Below are 25,195 nucleotides of genomic sequence, written 5' to 3'. Positions count from 1 at the left end.
TGTCTCAGTATTGAATTAACAATGGAACAAAGAGAGAATATTTCATACATAAACCAAAGGCCTGGAAATAATTATCAGAATAATTATCAACCGCCAAGACCGATTTACAATCAAAACCAGAATTATAACCGAAATATTCCATACAACAACTAACAAGGTCCTAGCAATCAACAAGTATCCAATAATACTTACAACCAGCAAAGACCTAATTTTCAAAACAAACCACCACAACAAACCGATGATAAAAAGCCGAATTTAGAAGATATGATGACAAAGCTAGTTGAAACTCAAACGCAGTTTTTCACATCTCAGAAACAAACAAATGAACAAAATGCTCAAGCATTTAGAAATCAACAAGCTTCTATTCAAAATCTGGAACAAGAAGTAAGTAACCTAGCAAGATTAATAGGTGAAAGAAAACCGGGAAGTCAACCTAGTGATACAAATGCTAACCCCCGGAATGAAACAGCTAAAGCCATTACCACAAGAAGTGGTACAACACTTAAACCACCGGAAATACCTGTAACTTCTGATGAAACTATTCCTACTCTACAAGAACCACAACCTGATCAAGATAAGGAAAAAGAACTAGTAGTTGAAAAGGTTAATGAAGATAACACAGTTAAGGATAAACCTTATGTTAAACCATATCAACCACCACTTCCTTATCCGAGTAAAATGAAGAAAGAGAAACTTGAAGCCGAGCAATCCAAATTCTTGGATATGTTTAAACAGATAAATGTAAATCTTCCTTTCATTGATGTGATTTCAGGAATGCCTAGATATGCTAAATTCTTGAAAGATCTAATCTCAAATAGAAAGAAAATGGAAGAACTCTCGGCTGTTACTATGAATGCTAATTGTTCAGCAGTGCTGTTGAATAAGATACCAGAAAAACTATCTGATCCAGGAAGTTTCACAATTCCATGTTTTCTGGGTAGTCTTAGTTCAATAGAAGCATTGGCAGACTTAGGTGCTAGTATAAATCTAATGCCGTATTCATTATACACTAAACTAGACCTTGGAGAATTGAAACCAACAAGAATAAGCATACAACTAGCCGATAGATCAATAAAATATCCTAGAGAGATAATGGAGAACATGCTAGTTAAAGTTGGTACTTTAGTATTTTCAGTAGATTTTGTTGTTTTGGACATGGAAGAAGATTCTCAAGTTCCTCTCATATTAGGAAGACCATTCTTAAACACGGCTAAAGCAATGATAGACGTGTTCGGTAAGAAACTGACCCTAAGTATAGAGGATGAGAGTGTTACCTTTTCAGTTGATAGAGCAATGCAACAACCACAATCTGCAGATGATACATGTTATTATATTCAAACTATAGATGCACATGCAGAATTATTAGAAGAATTTCCAGAATTACAAGGAACAGGAGAATGTTCTTTAGGAGAAGGTAATGAACCAATTGATGAAGCTGAAATGTTAGCTACACTTATAGCTAATGGATATGAACCAACAATAGAAGAAATTCAAATGCTAAAAGAAGAAGACAGATATCGATACAAATCATCGATAGAAGAACCTCCGAAATTAGAGTTAAAGCCACTTCCAAACCATTTGAAATACGCTTATTTACATGGTGAATCTGAATTACCTGTAATAATATCGTCTTCTCTTACTGAAAATGAGAAATCACAACTCATTTCTGTGTTGAAAGCTCATAAACCAGCCATTGCATGGAAGATTCATGATATTAAAGGAATAAGTCCTTCGTATTGCACACATAAAATCTTTATGGAAGAAGGTCATAAAACGTATGTGCAACGCCAACGAAGACTAAATCCTAATATGCAAGATGTAGTTAAGAAAGAGATTATTAAACTGCTAGATGCAGGTTTGATATATCCAATTTCTGATAGTCCATGGGTAAGCCCAGTTCAATGCGTGCCTAAGAAGGGTGGCATGACTGTCATTACAAATGAGAAAAATGAGCTTATTCCTACTAGGACTGTAACAGGATGGCGTGTGTGTATTGATTATAGAAAATTAAATGACGCCACCAGAAAAGATCACTTTCCCTTACCTTTTATTGATCAAATGTTGGAAAGATTAGCCGAAAATAGTTACTATTGTTTTCTAGATGGATTTTCCGGATATTTTCAAATTCCAATAGCACCCGAAGATCAAGAGAAAACCACATTCACTTGCCCTTATGGTACTTTTGCTTACAAACGCATGCCATTTGGACTTTGCAACGCCCCTGCAACCTTTCAAAGGTGTATGATGGCGATTTTTCACGACATGATAGAAGAATGCATGGAAGTATTCATGGAAGACTTTTCAGTCTTCGGTGATACATTTAAATCATGTCTAGTTAATCTGGAACGAATGCTAATTAGATGCAAACAATCAAATCTAGTTCTTAATTGGGAGAAATGCCATTTCATGGTTAAAGAAGGCATCGTTCTTGGTCATAAAATTTCAAAAGAAGGAATTGAAGTGGGTAGAGCTAAAGTAGATGTAATTGCTAAACTTCCACATCCCACCAATGTTAGAGGAGTTAGGAGTTTTCTAGGGCATGCCGGTTTTTACCGACGTTTCATAAAAGATTTTTCTAAAATTGCCACTCCTATGAATAAACTCCTAGAAAAGGATGCTCCATTCATCTTTTCAGATGAGTGTATCAAATCTTTTAATATTCTTAAAGAAAAACTCACTAATGCGCCGACCATGATAACACCAAATTGGAATCTACCATTTGAACTAATGTGCGATGCAAGTGATTTTGCAATGGGAGCCGTTTTAGGACAAAGGATTGAAAAACGATTTCAACCTATATATTATGCTAGTAAGACGTTACAAGGAGCACAAACGAACTATACAACTACTGAAAAAGAACTCCTTGCTATTGTCTTTGCTTTTGACAAATTTCGATCATATCTCGTTCTAGCAAAAACGGTGGTCTATACCGACCATTCTGCTCTTAGATACCTATTTTCAAAACAAGATGCTAAACCAAGATTAATCCGTTGGATCTTACTCTTACAAGAGTTTGATATTGAAATCCGAGATAAAAGAGGAGCAGAAAATCTCGCCGCTGATCATCTTTCTCGTCTTGAAAATCCCGAATTAGAAGTTCTAAATGAATCAGCCATACAAGACAACTTTCCTGATGAATATCTATTGAAGATAGATTATAAAGAAATCCCATGGTTTGCAGACTATGCAAACTACTTAGTTTGTGGATTCCTTGAAAAAGGATTATCGTACCAAAGACGAAAGAAATTCTTCAGTGATATAAAACACTATTTTCGGGAAGATCCACATCTGTTTAAAAGTTGTCCCGATGGAATAATACGCCAATGTGTATTTGGAGATGAAGCTAGTAAAATATTAAACCATTGTCACACAGGACCAACAGGAGGGCATTATGGGCCTCAACTAACAGCAAGAAAATTTTATGATGCTGGATTCTATTGGCCTACAATTTACAAAGACGCACACTTTCTTTGCAAATCCTGTGATGCTTGTCAAAGGGCCGGAAAAATAAGTCAACGTGATGAAATGCCACAAAATGTTATCCAAGTATGTGAAGTATTTGACATTTAGGGTATTGACTTTATGGGTCCATTTCCAAAATCTCATAATAATCTCTATATTCTCGTAGCCATTGATTATGTATCTAAATGGGCGGAAGCACAAGCTCTCCCAACTAACGATGCACGAGTTGTATTTAACTTTTTAAAACGTCTTCTTGCAAGGTTTGGAACACCGAAAGCTTTAATAAGTGATCGGGGTACTCATTTTTGTAATAATCAACTTGAGAAAGTTCTTAAAAGATATGGAGTAACTCATAAAATCTCCACCGCATATCATCCACAAACAAGTGGACAAGTTGAAAATACCAACCGAGCTTTAAAACGTATTCTAGAGAAAACCGTAGGTTCAAATCCGAAGGAATGGTCCATGAAATTGGAGGATGCACTCTGGGCTTTTAGAACAGCCTACAAAACTCCAATTGGAACCACACCTTTTAGACTTATTTATGGAAAAGCATGTCATCTTCCAGTAGAAATTGAGCACAAAGCATTTTGGGCTTTGAAGACATGTAATCTTGATTTACATGAAGCCGGACGTTTACGATTAAGTCAACTAAATGAATTAGAAGAGTTAAGGAATGAAGCTTATGAAAATTCCTTAATCTATAAAGAAAGAATGAAGAAATGGCACGACAAAAGAATCAGAAGTTCAAAAGAATTTAAAGAAGGAGACAGAGTTCTTCTTTTCAATTCACGATTCAAGCTATTTCCTGGAAAATTGAAATCAAGATGGTCTGGACCATTCATAGTCAAAAGAGTTTTCCCATACGGAACGATAGAATTAATAAATTCAAATGGGATTGAATTTAAAGTTAATGGTCACAGAGTTAAACATTACATACATGGTCCGATGGAAGTCGACAACGAAGTTAATCACAATTTCGACACCACAGCTAACTAAGTGTGGGGAGAATCAAGTCTTTAAAGGATAATATGTATTTCTGTTAGAGTTAGATTGTCTGTTTTCGTGTAGTTCTCGAAAATGGAACCCGAATGGTCTTTCCCTAGCAGACCCTAAAGAACTAGTCTTCTCCCCCCATTCTGAATTTTTTTTTTTTTTTTTTAGGTTTTTACAAAATGAAGACTGCCTGTGAACTAAACCATGGTCTAATGCTACACGCTTTGATCACTAAACGTAATAATGACATACTACCGAGTGAATTAGTATCAGTAATTAGAGAAAGAATGGACGAAGTTAGAAAAGAATCCAGATGCGAAGATAATAAATTACAATTTGGTAAAGGAAAATCAAAATCCGCAGCGAAAAGAAGAGCACGACACCTAGAAAGATGTCACAAATGCGAAAAATGGTCACATGGAGGTAAATGTTCAAATAATCAAACCTATTCAAATACCGAATTTGTTACTTTATGCAGAGACGGACCGTTCATATGTTTAGAAGAAAAGACACTGAATGCTCGAGGTTACGCCTATGTAGCTATGGAAAACCAATTAAACCGACTATCTTATGAATGGGATAGATCATATAACTAAGAAATCTATTTCACAGGTATGTCTGTACAGTTTTTATTTTTATTTTTATTTTTAACCTTTTGATAATAAACGCTAATTTGTTCTCTAAAAAGTATTAAATTGGTATTGAATAAAATTAGGTTTGGCGACCGAAATTATTGATATCATTCAAAAATTTATTACATCACTGCGAAATTTAACGTTTATTCTTAAGGTATAAATATCTTTAATCAATCAACCCAAAATATTTCAAAAATTCGTCATGAGTTAAATTAGGTCTTGGAACCGAAATTACTTTATCGAAAAGAGGGGCGCATATTTTTGATAATATTTGATTGACTAAAGTGGGATAAAAATCCAAAAAGATTTTTAATTTTATTTTTAACATGTTTTTAAAATTAATATATAAATCTTAAATTAATATTGAAAACTTTGTAAAAACAATATTTTTAAAATTGTAAATATTTGAAAAATTAATATAAGTTTGGTGTGAATTTATAATATGAATTTTTAAATTAAGTTTGGTGTGAATTTTTAATTTTTAAAATATGAATTTTTTAATTTTATGCATTTCAAATTTTAAGTTTGGTGTGAATTTTTAATATTAATTTTGAATTTTATATTTAAATTGTGTGAATTTAAAAACAAAAATTTACTTTATCTCATTAAGTTAAAAATATGATTTTTAAAATTCGTCGTAAGTTGAAGACTAGGTCTTTGAACCGAAATTGCTTTACCCGAGGGAGGGACAAGAACTTTTATTATCATTATTTTTAATCTTATTGAATTAAAGTATGCCAAAAACATTGAAAAAACCCAAAAATCTTAGCTTTTAAAACAATCGCTACAAAAAGACAAATTTTAAAATTTTGTCGAGGGACGGACTAGGGCATCGTTCCAAAACGCCCTCATTCTTAAAAGAAACAAAATTTTAAAATTAATTAATATTTGTTTTATATTTTAAAGGTTTAAAAAAAAAAGTATGTATATATTTGTTTGTAGTTTATCTTATAAACAGGGTAAAACAACGCGTTTTCAAAGACTGGCATTAAGTTCAGCAAAAGTAACTAATTTTAACAACAAGATGCAAAATTATATGTGATGTAACAACAAACGGAATGAACAAATGACGTGCACCATTTATCATTCAAAACAAACGCCAATATGTTTGGAAGTTTTGGTAAAATTTAATCACTTTACTACGCTAATCACCCTCAATAATTTAAATTGTTACTGATTTCTTGCAAATGAGGGCATTGCATGATCTTAAGTGTGGGGAAGGGTTATAAATTCTCTCGGGTTTATACTTGGTTTATTTGCCAAATTTTGTGAAAATTTGAAAAATTTTCAACTAAATGAACTCAAAATCATGTTTATACATATTTATGAACGATGAAAACTAGGTGTTAATACCGAAATTATCGTTACCTCGAAAAGGACATAAATTGAGAAACAACCCAAAATGCTTGAATTCATTTAGAATGGAATAGAAGAAAATAAAAAGGCAAAGAAAAAAATAAAAGCCAAGTGTGGGAAGAATTTACCAAGTTCTTTAAAACATATATCACATATTTTTGTACAAGATTATTGCAGGTACTTTTGCTTTGGACAATACTAATCAGTTTTACCCAATTTACTGTAATATATTTAAAAGAATAGATGGATCTACACGATGAATCAATTCCATCATTAAAAGGAAGTAAAGTCTTCCGAAAAAGACACGCGCTTCTTGATTTAAGTCAAGAAGTTGTCGTCCAGACCAGCTGTAGGTTGACGAAAAATCTAGAAAAGTGATCACTAAAATCGGCTGGAAATCCATGGACCTCAGCATTAAACAGGGTCGCCAAGTGGTCAGATTTATCCTAACCATGAGAAGGATTTATCTCGTACAATGGGGGGGCACCATGCAAATTAGCTGGATAAGACTAATGAATCAGATCCCCAGAAAGGATAATCTCCTTAAAGATTAAAAATCAGCTTTTAAGCCTGATATTACTCAATCCTTGAGATTGACCTTAAAGATTGAGAATTTAAACTCATGGAATTCGATGATATCTAAACTCGAGCTTGAACGAGAAAATATTTTGATCAAAATTATAAACCGATTTGTTTTCTGAAAACCCATTTTCAATGCGTTCATTACCATTGAACGTAAAATCCTAGGAATTCACCTGGAATTCATTAGGTCACCTGAACCAAATCAGGTGTCAACCGTAAGAACGGTGGTTGCATAGCATGGTCGGAGACAGGACCTTGTGCCAGACCAAAAAATTATAGGATGATCTTTACTATTGCTCCTACCAAGGATAGTTCTAGCATCCGACACGTTAATAAGACCATAATCATTTGCATGTCACGGGACATTGCCTTAACAGTTTCTTGTTCATCGCTTTCCTTTACAACCGGACGGTAGTTTACCGAAAGGTAATATACGAAACAAGTAAACTGGATGTGTGCTTTCCGATACCGGGATAGCAGTAGATTACACGAACCTAAAAGTTTTTAGCCAAAATATTGATCCACAAATATATTTTGCAACATCGATGATGGATCAAATCAGAAAACTTGTCTAGGGTAAAATCTAGCATGAATTTTCAAAAGATCAAATGTTTTCATAAAGATCCAATTTCCCTAAAGGATCTACATTTTTATAGTCATGTGGGACTGTAAACCGCCTTTCAAATGTGCACTTTGCTTTGGAAACCGAAAGTAAATCGGCTATTTGATTGAAAGTGTCGTTGACCTAAACCCGAGGCAACTATAAAAGACACACCCACCTTTAACCACATTGTTACTACCATTGTTCATACCGCCGTATTGAAGTCACTGATGTACAAAGTGTGAAGAATAAAGAAGTGATTCAAGTATTTTTCAAAACTATATTGCTTGAGGACAAGCAACGCTTAAGTGTGGGAATATTGATAATGCCAAAAATGAACACATATTTTATAGCATTATTCCCCAAGAAAGACAAGATTTTAGTTGATATTGTTCCATTTTCAAGTAATATTCGTTTATATTAAATAAGTGCGAAGACAAAAGGCGAAAACGACAAATTGAAGACACAAAGGTCCAAACAGCTCAAAAGTACAAGATACAATCAAAAGGATTCAAATTATTGATGAAGAACGTCTAAAAATGACAAGAGTACAAGTTATAAAACGCAAAGTACACGATATAAAATTGTACGAAAGGACGTTCGAAAATCCGGAACCGGGACATGAGTCAACTCTCAACGCTCGACGCAACGGTGTAAAAATTACGAGTCAACTATGCACAAGAATAAAATATAATATTTAAATAATTCATAATAAGAATAATATTAAATAATAAAAAGTTGTTAATTGAGCATAGTTCAGGGGTCGTAAATGAAAATTCAATTTCATATTTTGCCTATAAAAGGCGATGATTTACGTTCAATTAAGGATACCTTTTTCTATCATATTTCTATCTATATATCGATCCATCTATCTATTATCAATATCAATTATCAATATCTATATTCTATATCTCTATCATAATGTTAACTTAATAAGATATAACAATAATCTTAATTTTAATTTTAAATTATGATAATAATAAGATTTATGATAGAGATCGTTTGAGTGTGTAAGTCGAAATTCTGTCCGTGTAACGCTACGCTATTTTTAATCATTGTAAGTTATGTTCAACCTTTTTACATTAATGTCTCGTAGCTAAGTTATTATTATGCTTATTTAATCCGAAGTAATCATGATGTTGGGCTAATTACTAAAATTGGGTAATTGGGCTTTGTACCATAATTGGGGTTTGGACAAAAGAACGACACTTGTGGAAATTAGACTATGAGCTATTAATGGGCTTTATATTTGTTTAACTAAATGATAGTTTGTTAATTTTAATATAAAGATTTACAATTGGGCGTCCCTATAAATTACCATATACACTCAATCGGACACGATGGGCGGGGTATTTATATGTACGAATAATCGTTCATTTAACCGGACACGGGAATGGATTAATAGCCACTAGAATAATTAAAACAGGAGTGAAATTATGTACAAAGGACACTTGGTATAATTGATAACAAAATATTAAAACCTTGGGTTACACTCAGTCGACAACCTGGTGTAATTATTAAACAAAGTATTAAAATCTTGTTACAGTTTAAATCCCCAATTAGTTGGAATATTTAACTTCGGGTATAATTAAAATTTGACGAGGACACTCGCACTTTATATTTATGACTGATGGACTGTTATGGACAAAAACCAGACGGACATATTAAATAATCCAGGACAAAGGACAATTAACCCATGGGCATAAAACTAAAATCAACACGTCAAACATCATGATTACGGAAGTTTAAATAAGCATAATTCTTTTATTTCATATTTAATTTCTTTTATTTTATATTTAATTGCACTTCTAATTATCGCATTTTTTATTGTTATTTTATTTAATTGCACTTTTAATTATCGTACTCTTTAATTATCGCAAGTTTATTTTATCGCACTTTTATTATTCGCAATTTCATTATCGTTATTTACTTTACGCTTTAATTTAAGTCTTGTATTTATTTTTTTAATATTTTACATTTGGTTTTAACTGCGACTAAAGTTTTAAAATCGACAAACCGGTCATTAAACGGTAAAAACCCCCCTTTATAATAATAATATTACTTATATATATATTTGTATTTTTATAAAAGTAAACTAATATAGCGTTAAGCTTTGTTTAAAGATTTCCCTGTGGAACGAACCGGACTTACTAAAAACTACACTACTTTACGATTAGGTACACTGCCTATAAGTGTTGTAGCAAGGTTTAAGTATATCCATTCTATAAATAAATAAATATCTTGTGTAAAATTGTATCGTATTTAATAGTATTTCCTGCAAAAATTAATAACTATTTTATACCACTCCGCTACCACATCAAGAATTTTTGGCGCCGCTGCCGGGGAACTCGGCGAAACGCTATATTTTTAATCTATATTTGTAAAAATATAATTATATATAAGTTTGAGAAAACGCTATAATCGTGTTATTTATAGAAAACTCTATATTATTAAACTTCTCTATATCTTCTCTAAAGATATAGCGTTTACAAATCGTATTTTTATTCGTGTCCGTTTGAGCTTTTTAGTGAATCTCCTAAGAATTAGTGAACCTCCTATAATTAAAATAATAATATAGTTGTAAAAAAAACCACCCAAATTAAAAAAAAAAAAAAAAAAAAAAAAAGATTTCAATTGGTTTTAAAAAAAAAAGTTGAAATATTTATTATAGTGTGGTGGGACAAGGAGACATCACCCACTCTTCCACTTCAAATTATTTATAAAAGTTATATCATCTTTCTTGGTCAAAACCGAAATCCACTTGACACGTTATTACTACTTTATTTTTTTTTAAAACCAATTTGGCTACCACTATCCCTTTTGGCCATGATTTATGCTTTCCCTTTTTATATTTGGACAAAATCAATTAAAGTGGGTAGTCAATTGTGGTTCTGTTGGGACAACAACTATTGGGACATGTTTGTTAATTTGAGTTGTAAACGAGATGAGTGGAAATCAAATAAAGTGGTTGTTATACCTTGTTAATTTGTTTTCCTTTTTCTATTTTTGGCATTTTATTGTATCAAGAAGTCCAAATAGTAGAACTCTATATTTATTTGGACCAATTTTTTTTTTTTTGCATAAGCTTGTGTGCCCATAACAGTTGATGTAAGCTGATACTTCGTATATGTATGTAGAAAACAACTTTTCCAACTTTCTCCTTATCCCATAAAATAGCTTCATTCTTCTCCATTTAAAAAAAAAATTTTAAAAAAAAAAAAAATTTGTGTGAAAAAAAAATCGTTTTTTTAAAAAAAAAAAAAAAAAATTATTTTAAGTTTTATTACCTTTAGATTTTTAGACTCAGTCACAACTTTTAGTATTAAGTTTAGTTTTGCCATAGTTATTTTCATTTTTAGATTTTTAGGCTTTGCCGTAAAATCCCTTAAGTGCTTATTCCTTAGACTAAGTTTTAGGTGCTTTAGAATTTTGCGACGCCATTTTTCGCGCTATTTTCTTATTTTTATTTTTCGACGCGTTTACCTATGTATCAATTACAATTCCAATTAGTGATCTCCATTTGTAGCTTTAATTTTAAGATAGTGATCGTTATAAGGTTGGATTAACCGCGTGTTTACAAACCACTCTTCGTCTTTTTCATTTTTCGACACTTTTCGACGCGCACTCTTTTTCTCTCTTATTTCTCGCCATTCTAGTTTTTAAGACTTAGATTTTTTTCTACTTCTTCTCTAAATTTCTTAAAATTATAAAAATTTATTTTAAGTGGTTAAATTGATAGACATCGAAATTTTCTGGTTCGTAGTAATAGTTGGATTTGTACGTGGACCGGGTTATTGGAGCCAAACAGTCCTCAATTATATTGAGACCAAACGAATCCTGCCCCTCTGCTGCATCTTTTGGCTATTCGAAACGTGAGCAAAATCAGAAAAGTCTATTGATTGGATAACTTATTATAATTTTTCTTTCCTTTTAAAAACTAATAGGATATTCAGTGAATGCACCGAGCAAGACGTTCACCACCTTTTGTACGATCACCACCTGTAACTAGGTCAAGACATTTAGCAAATATTACCGCCGTTGATTTTTCTTTAGAATCGTCATCCAGTCGACCAAGTACTCCAGTTCAAATTTCCGATAATCCATTTTTTGAACCCGACCTCACAATTGAGAATCCGGAGAATATTCAGGAACGATTCATAGATCTTGAACCACTAAACTTTCCTCCGGAACCACCAATCATTCAAACAGAGATTGTTGAGGAACGAACCATTAAATCAGAATCCTCTAGTGATTCCGATTCAACAAATTCAATTATGGAGAATCTGGAACCTTTAAGTATGGAAGACCGAATGAGAGCTAAACGCACTGGCCAAGGTCACGCAATTACTCATCCTGACATTAATGCGCCAGATTATGAAATCAAAGGATAAATTCTACATATGGTGACTAATCAATGCCAATTTAGTGGTGCGCCGAAGGAAGATCCAAATGAACATTTACGTACCTTTAATAGAATCTGCACACTATTTAAAATCCGAGAAGTTGAGGATGAACAGATATATCTCATGTTATTTCCCTGGACTTTAAAGGGAGAAGCCAAAGATTGGTTGGAATCGTTACCTGAAGGGGAGATTAATACATGGGACGTTTTAGTTGAAAATTTTCTTAAACAACTCTTTCCGGCATCTAAAGCCGTAAGACTTCAAGCAGAAATTGTTACGCTTACACAGAAGCCAAATGAAACTCTATATGAGGCGTGGACAAGATTTGGAAATTTGTTAAGAGGATGTCCGCAACATGGTTTAGACACCTGTCAAATAGTACAAATATTCTACCAAGGATGCGACATCACTACAAGGAAAGACATAGATATAGCAGCTGGTGGTTCTATTATGAAGAAAACCGAAACTGATGCTTACAAAATTATTGATAACACTGCTTCCCACTCACATGAGTGGCACCAAGAAAAAGATATCGTTAGATCATCTAAAGCAGCTAGAGCCGATTCTAGCTATGACTTAGATTCCATTTCCGCAAAGATAGATGCTGTCGAGAGACGAATGGAAAAGATGACTAAAGATATTCACTCAATACGAATTAGTTGTGAGCAGTGTGGAGGACCACATTTGACAAAAGATTGTCTCAGTATTGAATTAACAATAGAACAAAGAGAGAATATTTCATACATAAACCAAAGGCCTGGAAATAATTATCAGAATAATTATCAACCGCCAAGACCGATTTACAATCAAAACCAGAATTATAACCGAAATATTCCATACAACAACCAACAAGGTCCTAGCAATCAACAAGTATCCAATAATACTTACAACCAGCAAAGACCTAATTTTCAAAACAAACCACCACAACAAACCGATGATAAAAAGCCGAATTTAGAAGATATGATGACAAAGCTAGTTGAAACTCAAACGCAGTTTTTCACATCTCAGAAACAAACAAATGAACAAAATGCTCAAGCATTTAGAAATCAACAAGCTTCTATTCAAAATCTGGAACAAGAAGTAAGTAACCTAGCAAGATTAATAGGTGAAAGAAAACCGGGAAGTCTACCTAGTGATACAAATGCTAACCCCCGGAATGAAACAGCTAAAGCCATTACCACAAGAAGTGGTACAACACTTAAACCACCGAAAATACCTGTAACTTCTGATGAAACTATTCCTACTCCACAAGAACCACAACCTGATCAAGATAAGGAAAAAGAACTGGTAGTTGAAAAGGTTAATGAAGATAACACAGTTAAGGATAAACCTTATGTTAAACCATATCAACCACCACTTCCTTATCCGAGTAAAATGAAGAAAGAGAAACTTGAAGCCGAGCAATCCAAATTCTTGGATATGTTTAAACAGATAAATGTAAATCTTCCTTTCATTGATGTGATTTCAGGAATGCCTAGATATGCTAAATTCTTGAAAGATCTAATCTCAAATAGAAAGAAAATGGAAGAACTCTCGGCTGTTACTATGAATGCTAATTGTTCAGCAGTGCTGTTGAATAAGATACCAGAAAAACTATCTGATCCAGGAAGTTTCACAATTCCATGTTTTCTGGGTAGTCTTAGTTCAATAGAAGCATTGGCAGACTTAGGTGCTAGTATAAATCTAATGCCGTATTCACTATACACTAAACTAGACCTTGGAGAATTGAAACCAACAAGAATAAGCATAAAACTAGCCGATAGATCAATAAAATATCCTAGAGGGATAATGGAGAACATGCTAGTTAAAGTTGATACTTTAGTATTTCCAGTAGATTTTGTTGTTTTGGACATGGAAGAAGATTCTCAAGTTCCTCTCATATTAGGAAGACCATTCTTAAACACGGCTAAAGCAATGATAGACGTGTTCGGTAAGAAACTGACCCTAAGTATAGAGGATGAGAGTGTTACCTTTTCAGTTGATAGAGCAATGCAACAACCACAATCTGCAGATGATACATGTTATTATATTCAAACTATAGATGCACATGCAGAATTATTAGAAGAATTTCCAGAATTACAAGGAACAGGAGAATGTTCTTTAGGAGAAGGTAATGAACCAATTGATGAAGCTGAAATGTTAGCTACACTTATAGCTAATGGATATGAACCAACAACAGAAGAAATTCAAATGCTAAAAGAAGAAGACAGATATCGATACAAATCATCGATAGAAGAACCTCCGAAATTAGAGTTAAAGCCACTTCCAAACCATTTTGAATACGCTTATTTACATGGTGAATCTGAATTACCTGTAATAATATCGTCTTCTCTTACTGAAAATGAGAAATCACAACTCATTTCTGTGTTGAAAGCTCATAAACCAGCCATTGTATGGAAGATTCATGATATTAAAGGAATAAGTCCTTCGTATTGCACACATAAAATCTTTATGGAAGAAGGTCATAAAACGTATGTGCAACGCCAACGAAGACTAAATCCTAATATGCAAGATGTAGTTAAGAAAGAGATTATTAAACTGCTAGATGCAGGTTTGATATATCCAATTTCTGATAGTCCATGGGTAAGCCCAGTTCAATACGTGCCTAAGAAGGGTGGCATGACTGTCATTACAAATGAGAAAAATGAGCTTATTCCTACTAGGACTGTAACAGGATGGCGTGTGTGTATTGATTATAGAAAATTAAATGACGCCACCAGAAAAGATCACTTTCCCTTACCTTTTATTGATCAAATGTTGGAAAGATTAGCCGGAAATAGTTACTATTGTTTTCTAGATGGATTTTCCGGATATTTTCAAATTCCAATAGCACCCGAAGATCAAGAGAAAACCACATTCACTCGCCCTTATGGTACTTTTGCTTACAAACGCATGCCATTTGGACTTTGCAACGCCCCTGCAACCTTTCAAAGGTGTATGATGGCGATTTTTCACGACATGATAGAAGAATGCATGGAAGTATTCATGGATGACTTTTCAGTCTTCGGTGATACATTTAAATCATGTCTAGTTAATCTGGAACGAATGCTAATTAGATGCGAACAATCAAATAGTTCTTAATTGGGAGAAATGCCATTTCATGGTTAAAGAAGACATCGTTCTTGGTCATAAAATTTCAAAAGAAGGAATTGAAGTGGATAGAGCTAAAGTAGATGTAATTGCTAAACTTCCACATCCCACCAATGTTAGAGGAGTTAGGAGTTTTCTAGGGCATGCCGGTTTTTACCGACGTTTCATAAAAGATTTTTCTAAAATTGCCACTCCTATGAATAAACTCCTAGAAAAGGATGCTCCATTCATCTTTTCAGATGAGTGTATCAAATCTTTTAATATTCTAAAAGAAAAACTCACTAATGCGCCGACCATGATAACACCAAATTGGAATCTACCATTTGAACTAATGTGCGATGCAAGTGATTTTGCAATGGGAGCCTATTTAGGACAAAGGATTGAAAAACGATTTCAACCTATATATTATGCTAGTAAGACGTTACAAGGAGCACAAACGAACTATACAACTACTGAAAAAGAACTCCTTGCTATTGTCTTTGCTTTTGACAAATTTCGATCATATCTCGTTCTAGCAAAAACGGTGGTCTATACCGACCATTCTGCTCTTAGATACCTATTTTCAAAACAAGATGCTAAACCAAGATTAATCCGTTGGATCTTACTCTTACAAGAGTTTGATATTGAAATCCGAGATAAAAGAGGAGCAGAAAATCTCGCCGCTGATCATCTTTCTCGTCTTGAAAATCCCGAATTAGAAGTTCTAAATGAATCAGCCATACAAGACAACTTTCCTGATGAATATCTATTGAAGATAGATTATAAAGAAATCCCATGGTTTGCAGACTATGCAAACTACTTAGTTTGTGGATTCCTTGAAAAAGGATTATCGTACCAAAGACGAAAGAAATTCTTCAGTGATATAAAACACTATTTTCGGGAAGATCCACATCTGTTTAAAAGTTGTCCCGATGGAATAATACGCCAATGTGTATTTGGAGATGAAGCTAGTAAAATATTAAACCATTGTCACACAGGACCAACAGGAGGGCATTATGGGCCTCAACTAACAGCAAGAAAAGTTTATGATGCTGGATTCTATTGGCCTACAATTTACAAAGACGCACACTTTCTTTGCAAATCCTGTGATGCTTGTCAAAGGGCCGGAAAAATAAGTCAATGTGATGAAATGCCACAAAATGTTATCCAAGTATGTGAAGTATTTGACATTTGGGGTATTGACTTTATGGGTCCATTTCCAAAATCTCATAATAATCTCTATATTCTCGTAGCCATTGATTATGTATCTAAATGGGCGAAAGCACAAGCTCTCCCAACTAACGATGCACGAGTTGTAGTCAACTTTTTAAAACGTCTTCTTGCAAGGTTTGGAACACCGAAAGCTTTAATAAGTGATCGGGGTACTCATTTTTGTAATAATCAACTTGAGAAAGTTCTTAAAAGATATGGAGTAACTCATAAAATCTCCACCGCATATCATCCACAAACAAGTGGACAAGTTGAAAATACTAACCGAGCTTTAAAACGTATTCTAGAGAAAATCGTAGGATCAAATCCGAAGGAATGGTCCATGAAATTGGAGGATGCACTCTGGGCTTTTAGAACAGCCTACAAAACTCCAATTGGAACCACACCTTTTAGACTTATTTATGGAAAAGCATGTCATCTTCCAGTAGAAATTGAGCACAAAGCATTTTGGGCTTTGAAGACATGTAATCTTGATTTACATGAAGCCGGACGTTTACGATTAAGTCAACTAAATGAATTAGAAGAGTTAAGGAATGAAGCTTATGAAAATTCCTTAATCTATAAAGAAAGAATGAAGAAATGGCACGACAAAAGAATCAGAAGTTCAAAAGAATTTAAAGAAGGAGACAGAGTTCTTCTTTTCAATTCACGATTCAAGCTATTTCCTGGAAAATTGAAATCAAGATGGTCTGGACCATTCATAGTCAAAAGAGTTTTCCCATACGGAACGATAGAATTAATAAATTCAAATGGGATTGAATTTAAAGTTAATGGTCACAGAGTTAAACATTACATACATGGTCCGATGGAAGTCGACAACGAAGTTAATCACAATTTCGACACCACAGCTAACTAAGTGTGGGGAGAATCAAGTCTTTAAAGGATAATATGTATTTCTATTAGAGTTAGATTGTCTGTTTTCGTGTAGTTCTCGAAAATGGAACCCGAATGGTCTTTCCCTAGCAGACCCTAAAGAACTAGTCTTCTCCCCCCATTCTGAATTTTTTTTTTTTTTTTAGGTTTTTACAAAATGAAGACTGCCTGTGAACTAAACCATGGTCTAATGCTACACGCTTTGATCACTAAACGTAATAATGACATACTACCGAGTGAATTAGTATCAGTAATCAGAGAAAGAATGGACGAAGTTAGAAAAGAATCCAGATGCGAAGATAATAAATTACAATTTGGTAAAGGAAAATCAAAATCCGCAGCGAAAAGAAGAGCACGACACCTAGAAAGATGTCACAAATGCGAAAAATGGTCACATGGAGGTAAATGTTCAAATAATCAAACCTATTCAAATACCGAATTTGTTACTTTATGCAGAGACGGACCGTTCATATGTTTAGAAGAAAAGACACTGAATGCTCGAGGTTACGCCTATGTAGCTATGGAAAACCAATTAAACCGACTATCTTATGAATGGGATAGATCATATAACTAAGAAATCTATTTCACAGGTATGTCTGTACAGTTTTTATTTTTATTTTTATTTTTAACCTTTTGATAATAAACGCTAATTTGTTCTCTAAAAAGTATTAAATTGGTATTGAATAAAATTAGGTTTGGCGACCGAAATTATTGATATCATTCAAAAATTTATTACATCACTGCGAAATTTAACGTTTATTCTTAAGGTATAAATATCTTTAATCAATCAACCCAAAATATTTCAAAAATTCGTCATGAGTTAAATTAGGTCTTGGAACCGAAATTACTTTACCGAAAAGAGGGGCGCATATTTTTGATAATATTTGATTGACTAAAGTGGGATAAAAATCCAAAAAGATTTTTAATTTTATTTTTAACATGTTTTTAAAATTAATATATAAATCTTAAATTAATATTGAAAACTTTGTAAAAACAATATTTTTAAAATTGTAAATATTTGAAAAATTAATATAAGTTTGGTGTGAATTTATAATATGAATTTTTAAATTAAGTTTGGTGTGAATTTTTAATTTTTAAAATATGAATTTTTTAATTTTATGCATTTCAAATTTTAAGTTTGGTGTGAATTTTTAATATTAATTTTGAATTTTATATTTAAATTGTGTGAATTTAAAAACAAAAATTTACTTTATCTCATTAAGTTAAAAATATGATTTTTAAAATTCGTCGTAAGTTGAAGACTAGGTCTTTGAACCGAAATTGCTTTACCCGAGGGAGGGACAAGAACTTTTATTATCATTATTTTTAATCTTATTGAATTAAAGTATGCCAAAAACATTGAAAAAACCCAAAAATCTTAGCTTTTAAAACAATCGCTACAAAAAGACAAATTTTAAAATTTTGTCGAGGGACGGACTAGGGCATCGTTCCAAAACGCCCTCATTCTTAAAAGAAACAAAATTTTAAAATTAATTAATATTTGTTTTATATTTTAAAGGTTTAAAAAAAAAAAGTATGTATATATTTGTTTGTAGTTTATCTTATAAACAGGGTAAAACAACGCGTTTTCAAAGACTGGCATTAAGTTCAGCAAAAGTAACTAATTTTAACAACAAGATGCAAAATTATATGTGATGTAACAACAAACGGAATGAACAAATGACGTGCACCATTTATCATTCAAAACAAACGCCAATATGTTTGGAAGTTTTGGTAAAATTTAATCACTTTACTACGCTAATCACCCTCAATAATTTAAATTGTTACTGATTTCTTGCAAATGAGGGCATTGCATGATCTTAAGTGTGGAGAAGGGTTATAAATTCTCTCGGGTTTATACTTGGTTTATTTGCCAAATTTTGTGAAAATTTGAAAAATTTTCAACTAAATGAACTCAAAATCATGTTTATACATATTTATGAACGATGAAAACTAGGTGTTAATACCGAAATTATCGTTACCTCGAAAAGGACATAAATTGAGAAACAACCCAAAATGCTTGAATTCATTTAGAATGGAATAGAAGAAAATAAAAAGGCAAAGAAAAAAATAAAAGCCAAGTGTGGGAAGAATTTACCAAGTTCTTTAAAACATATATCACATATTTTTGTACAAGATTATTGCAGGTACTTTTGCTTTGGACAATACTAATCAGTTTTACCCAATTTACTGTAATATATTTAAAAGAATAGATGGATCTACACGATGAATCAATTCCATCATTAAAAGGAAGTAAAGTCTTCCGAAAAAGACACGCGCTTCTTGATTTAGGTCAAGAAGTTGTCGTCCAGACCAGCTGTAGGTTGACGAAAAATCTAGAATAGTCATCACTAAAATCGGCTGGAAATCCACGGACCTCAGCATTAAACAGGGTCGCCAAGTGGTCAGATTTATCCTAACCATGAGAAGGATTTATCTCGTACAATGGGGGGGCACCATGCAAATTAGCTGGATAAGACTAATGAATCAGATCCCCAGAAAGGATAATCTCCTTAAAGATTAAAAATCAGCTTTTAAGCCTGATATTACTCAATCCTTGAGATTGACCTTAAAGATTGAGAATTTATACTCATGGAATTCGATGATATCTAAACTCGAGCTTGAACGAGAAAATATTTTGATCAAAATTATAAACCGATTTGTTTTCTGAAAACCCATTTTCAAGACGTTCATTACCATTGAACGTAAAATCCTAGGAATTCACCTGGAATTCATTAGGTCACCTGAACCAAATCGGGTGTCAACCGTAAGAACGGTGGTTGCATAGCATGGTCGGAGACAGGACCTTGTGCCAGACCAAAAAATTATAGGATGATCTTTACTATTGCTCCTACCAAGGATAGTTCTAGCATCCGACAGGTTAATAAGACCATAATCATTTGCATGTCACGGGACATTGCCTTAACAGTTTCTTGTTCATCGCTTTCCTTTACAACCGGACGGTAGTTTACCGAAAGGTAATATACGGAACAAGTAAACTGGATGTGTGCTTTCCGATACCGGGATAGCAGTGGATTACACGAACCTAAAAGTTTTTAGCCAAAATATTGATCCACAAATATATTTTGCAACATCGATGATGGATCAAATCAGAAAACTTGTCTAGGGTAAAATCTAGCATGAATTTTCAAAAGATCAAATGTTTTCATAAAGATCCAATTTCCCTAAAGGATCTACATTTTTATAGTCATGTGGGACTATAAACCGCCTTTCAAATGTGCACTTTGCTTTGGAAACCGAAAGTAAATCGGCTATTTGATTGAAAGTGTCGTTGACCTAAACCCGAGGCAACTATAAAAGACACACCCACCTTTAACCACATTGTTACTACCATTGTTTATACCGCCGTATTGAAGTCACTGATGTACAAAGTGTGAAGAATAAAGAAGTGATTCAAGTATTTTTCAAAACTATATTGCTTGAGGACAAGCAACGCTTAAGTGTGGGAATATTGATAATGCCAAAAATGAACACATATTTTATAGCATTATTCCCCAAGAAAGACAAGATTTTAGTTGATATTGTTCCATTTTCAAGTAATATTCGTTTATATTAAATAAGTGCGAAGACAAAAGGCGAAAACGACGAATTGAAGACACAAAGGTCCAAATAGCTCAAAAGTACAAGATACAATCAAAAAGATTCAAATTATTGATGAAGAACGTCTAAAAATGACAAGAGTACAAGTTATAAAACGCAAAGTACACGATATAAAATTGTACGAAAGGACGTTCGAAAATCCGGAACCGGGACATGAGTCAACTCTCAACGCTCGACGCAACGGTGTAAAAATTACGAGTCAACTATGCACAAGAATAAAATATAATATTTAAATAATTCATAATAAGAATAATATTAAATAATAAAAAGTTGTTAATTGAGCATAGTTCAGGGGTCGTAAATGAAAATTCAATTTCATATTTTGCCTATAAAAGGCGATGATTTACGTTCAATTAAGGATACCTTTTTCTATCATATTTCTATCTATATATCGATCCATCTATCTATTATCAATATCAATTATCAATATCTATATTCTATATCTCTATCATAATGTTAACTTAATAAGATATAACAATAATCTTAATTTTAATTTTAAATTATGATAATAATAAGATTTATGATAGAGATCGTTTGAGTGTGTAAGTCGAAATTCTGTCCGTGTAACGCTACGCTATTTTTAATCATTGTAAGTTATGTTCAACCTTTTTACATTAATGTCTCGTAGCTAAGTTATTATTATGCTTATTTAATCCGAAGTAATCATGATGTTGGGCTAATTACTAAAATTGGGTAATTGGGCTTTGTACCATAATTGGGGTTTGGACAAAAGAACGACACTTGTGGAAATTAGACTATGAGCTATTAATGGGCTTTATATTTGTTTAACTAAATTATAGTTTGTTAATGTTAATATAAAGATTTACAATTGGGCGTCCCTATAAATTACCATATACACTCAATCGGACACGATGGGCGGGGTATTTATATGTACGAATAATCGTTCATTTAACCGGACACGGGAATGGATTAATAGCCACTAGAATAATTAAAACAGGGGTGAAATTATGTACAAAGGACACTTGGTATAATTGATAACAAAATATTAAAACCTTGGGTTACACTCAGTCGACAACCTGGTGTAATTATTAAACAAAGTATTAAAATCTTGTTACAGTTTAAATCCCCAATTAGTTGGAATATTTAACTTCGGGTATAATTAAAATTTGACGAGGACACTCGCACTTTATATTTATGACTGATGGACTGTTATGGACAAAAACCAGACGGACATATTAAATAATCCAGGACAAAGGACAATTAACCCATGGGCATAAAACTAAAATCAACACGTCAAACATCATGATTACGGAAGTTTAAATAAGCATAATTCTTTTATTTCATATTTAATTTCTTTTATTTTATATTTAATTGCACTTCTAATTATCGCATTTTTTATTGTTATTTTATTTAATTGCACTTTTAATTATCGTACTCTTTAATTATCGCAAGTTTATTTTATCGCACTTTTATTATTCGCAATTTCATTATCGTTATTTACTTTACGCTTTAATTTAAGTCTTGTATTTATTTTTTTAATATTTTACATTTGGTTTTAACTGCGACTAAAGTTTTAAAATCGACAAACCGGTCATTAAACGGTAAAAACCCCCCTTTATAATAATAATATTACTTATATATATATTTGTATTTTTATAAAAGTAAACTAATATAGCTTTAAGCTTTGTTTAAAGATTTCCCTGTGGAACGAACCGGACTTACTAAAAACTACACTACTTTACGATTAGGTACACTGCCTATAAGTGTTGTAGCAAGGTTTAAGTATATCCATTCTATAAATAAATAAATATCTTGTGTAAAATTATATCGTATTTAATAGTATTTCCTGCAAAAATTAATAACTATTTTATACCACTCCGCTACCACATCAAAAGCCAAGTGTGGGAAAATTCTCCAAGTTATTCAAAACATATATCACATATTTTTGTACAAATAACTGAAAATACTTTTGCTTTGGACTAAACTAAAAAGTTTTACCTGATTTACTGTAAGAAAGATGGATCTACACGATGAATCAATTCCATCATTAAAAGGAAGTAAAGTCTTCCGAAAAAGACACGCGCTTCTTGATTTAGGTCAAGAAGTTGTCGTCCAGACCAGCTGTAGGTTGACGAAAAATCTAGAAAAGTCATCACTAAAATCAGCAGGAAATCCACAGACCTCAGCATTAAATAGGGTCGCCAAGTGGTCAGATTTATCCTAACCATGAGAAGGATTTATCTCGTAAAATGGGGGGCACCATGCAAATTAGCTGGATAAGACTAATGAATCAGATCCCCAGAAAGGATAATCTCCTTAAAAGATCAAAAATCAGCTTTTAAGCCTGATATTACTCAATCCTTGAGATTGACCTTAAAGATTGAGAATTACAAACTCATGGAATTCAATGATATCTAAACTCGAGCTTGAACGAGAAAATATTTTGATCAAAATTACAAACCAATTTGTTTTCTGAAAACCCTATTTTCAATGCGTTCATTACCATTGAACGTAAAATCCTAGGAATTCACCTGGAATTCATTAGGTCACCTGAACTAAATCGGGTGTCAACCGTAAGAACGGTGGTTGCATAGTAGTCAAAGACAGGACCTTGTGCCAGACCGAAATATCATAAGGGTGAGCTTTACTATTGCTCCTACCAAGGATAGTAATTGCGTCCGACATGTTATAGACCATAATTAAAAGCATGTCAGGGGACATTGCCTTAACAGTTGCTTGTTCAACGCTTTCCTTTACAACCGGACGGTAGTTTACCGAAAGGTAATATACGGGACAAGTAAACTGGACGTGTTGCTTTCCAAATACAAGGTTAGCAAGTGGGTGACACAAAACCGCAAGTTTTGTGTAATGACCCGGACTTTTTCGATCAATTTATACTTATAAGATTAATATTTACATAAATTAAACCTTACCAACATGATAAGCAATCCAAATTGTTGAGATTTATGTTTTTGAAAAGAGTTTTACACAACGTTTGACCGTCTAGTTTGACCGATGATATCACGAACTATATAACATATGATAATTATACGTTTGTGTATATATATGTATATATATATATTTAACATGACCTAAGAATGTTTTAATATCTCATTTTGTATTAATAACAATAAGTTATAAGTATATTTTGAAACTACTAACTTAAGTTTTCAAAACGATAACCATGCGTAACGTTAATTGACATAAATACTTATAATCTATAATGTTTATACATATATCGTATAAGTAATGTATTTAATCACTTTTTAAAGACTTAAATACATAAAACAATATAAGTGTATTCACAAAAGATAGCTATATTTGAATCCTCGTTCCATTTTTCACAAAATTTCTATACGTATATCTAGAGTATATGTACTCGTATCATACCTAGCTCCTATACGTATTTACTATTGGTATATACACATCAAATCACCACCTAACCAGCCCTTGTTACTACCCTAGGTATAAGGTAATTGCTTTTGTATGATTGTTTGACAAATACACAAGATTACAAGCTTGAAAATTTTGTCCTTGCCCCCCCCCCCATATCACGTTTTTAAGGAGACTCATGGATCATCATTTTGATTCATTTTAACTTCCAATTTCTAGCTAAAAACACACACTCTTTCAAGAACCTTAAACTCCATAACAATCCAGCAAGTTACCAAGAAGATCTAGCCATAAAAACCTTACTTAATCACCATAAGAAAACCCTTACAAAAACACTTCAAGAATCCTTTCCAAGAACACAAACTTACTTCCAATCTTTCATCCAATTCCATCACCCTTTTGGTTCTAGGTTCTTACTCCTCTTTTACAGCAATCTTGTCCAAGTAACTTGAGGTAGTAACTTTGTTCATAACCTTATTCGATTCATATATATATAGCTATCTTATTTTATGGTATAAAATTTTAACAACAAGAACATAGTTTGAATGTTTTCAAACTTGTTTGCAAACTAAATAGATCCTTCTAACTTAACTTTTAAAATACTTCAATACCTATAATATAACATAAATATATGCTAATTTAACAAGGTATAACTTGGTTTTCCAAAGAACACTTAAAAACTGAATTTACGACGTCGGAGTGTAACCGGGGGCTGTTTTGGGTTGGATAATTAAAAACCATCTTGAACTTTTAATTGGAGGTTTATATTCTGGAAAAATGATATTTCTTATGAATATGTTAACACATAAAAATTTCATGATTTAATTCAAAGTATAAGTATTTTTAGAAAAATGGTCATTAAATGATATTTTTGTAACAAAAATGATTAACTTCATAAGTTTCACTAAATTTTGACCTATGACCTGTGATTTCGAATACAAACTAAGGTATTTACAGTTCATATTCTTAAAGAGGGACTCGATCCAAGGAAGTGGCAAGTTGAACCAACGAAA

This window comes from Rutidosis leptorrhynchoides, chromosome 1, assembly GCF_046630445.1.
Source record: "Rutidosis leptorrhynchoides isolate AG116_Rl617_1_P2 chromosome 1, CSIRO_AGI_Rlap_v1, whole genome shotgun sequence".
Classification (NCBI taxonomy): Eukaryota; Viridiplantae; Streptophyta; class Magnoliopsida; order Asterales; family Asteraceae; genus Rutidosis; species Rutidosis leptorrhynchoides.
Note: the sequence above shows the minus strand (reverse complement) of the source record.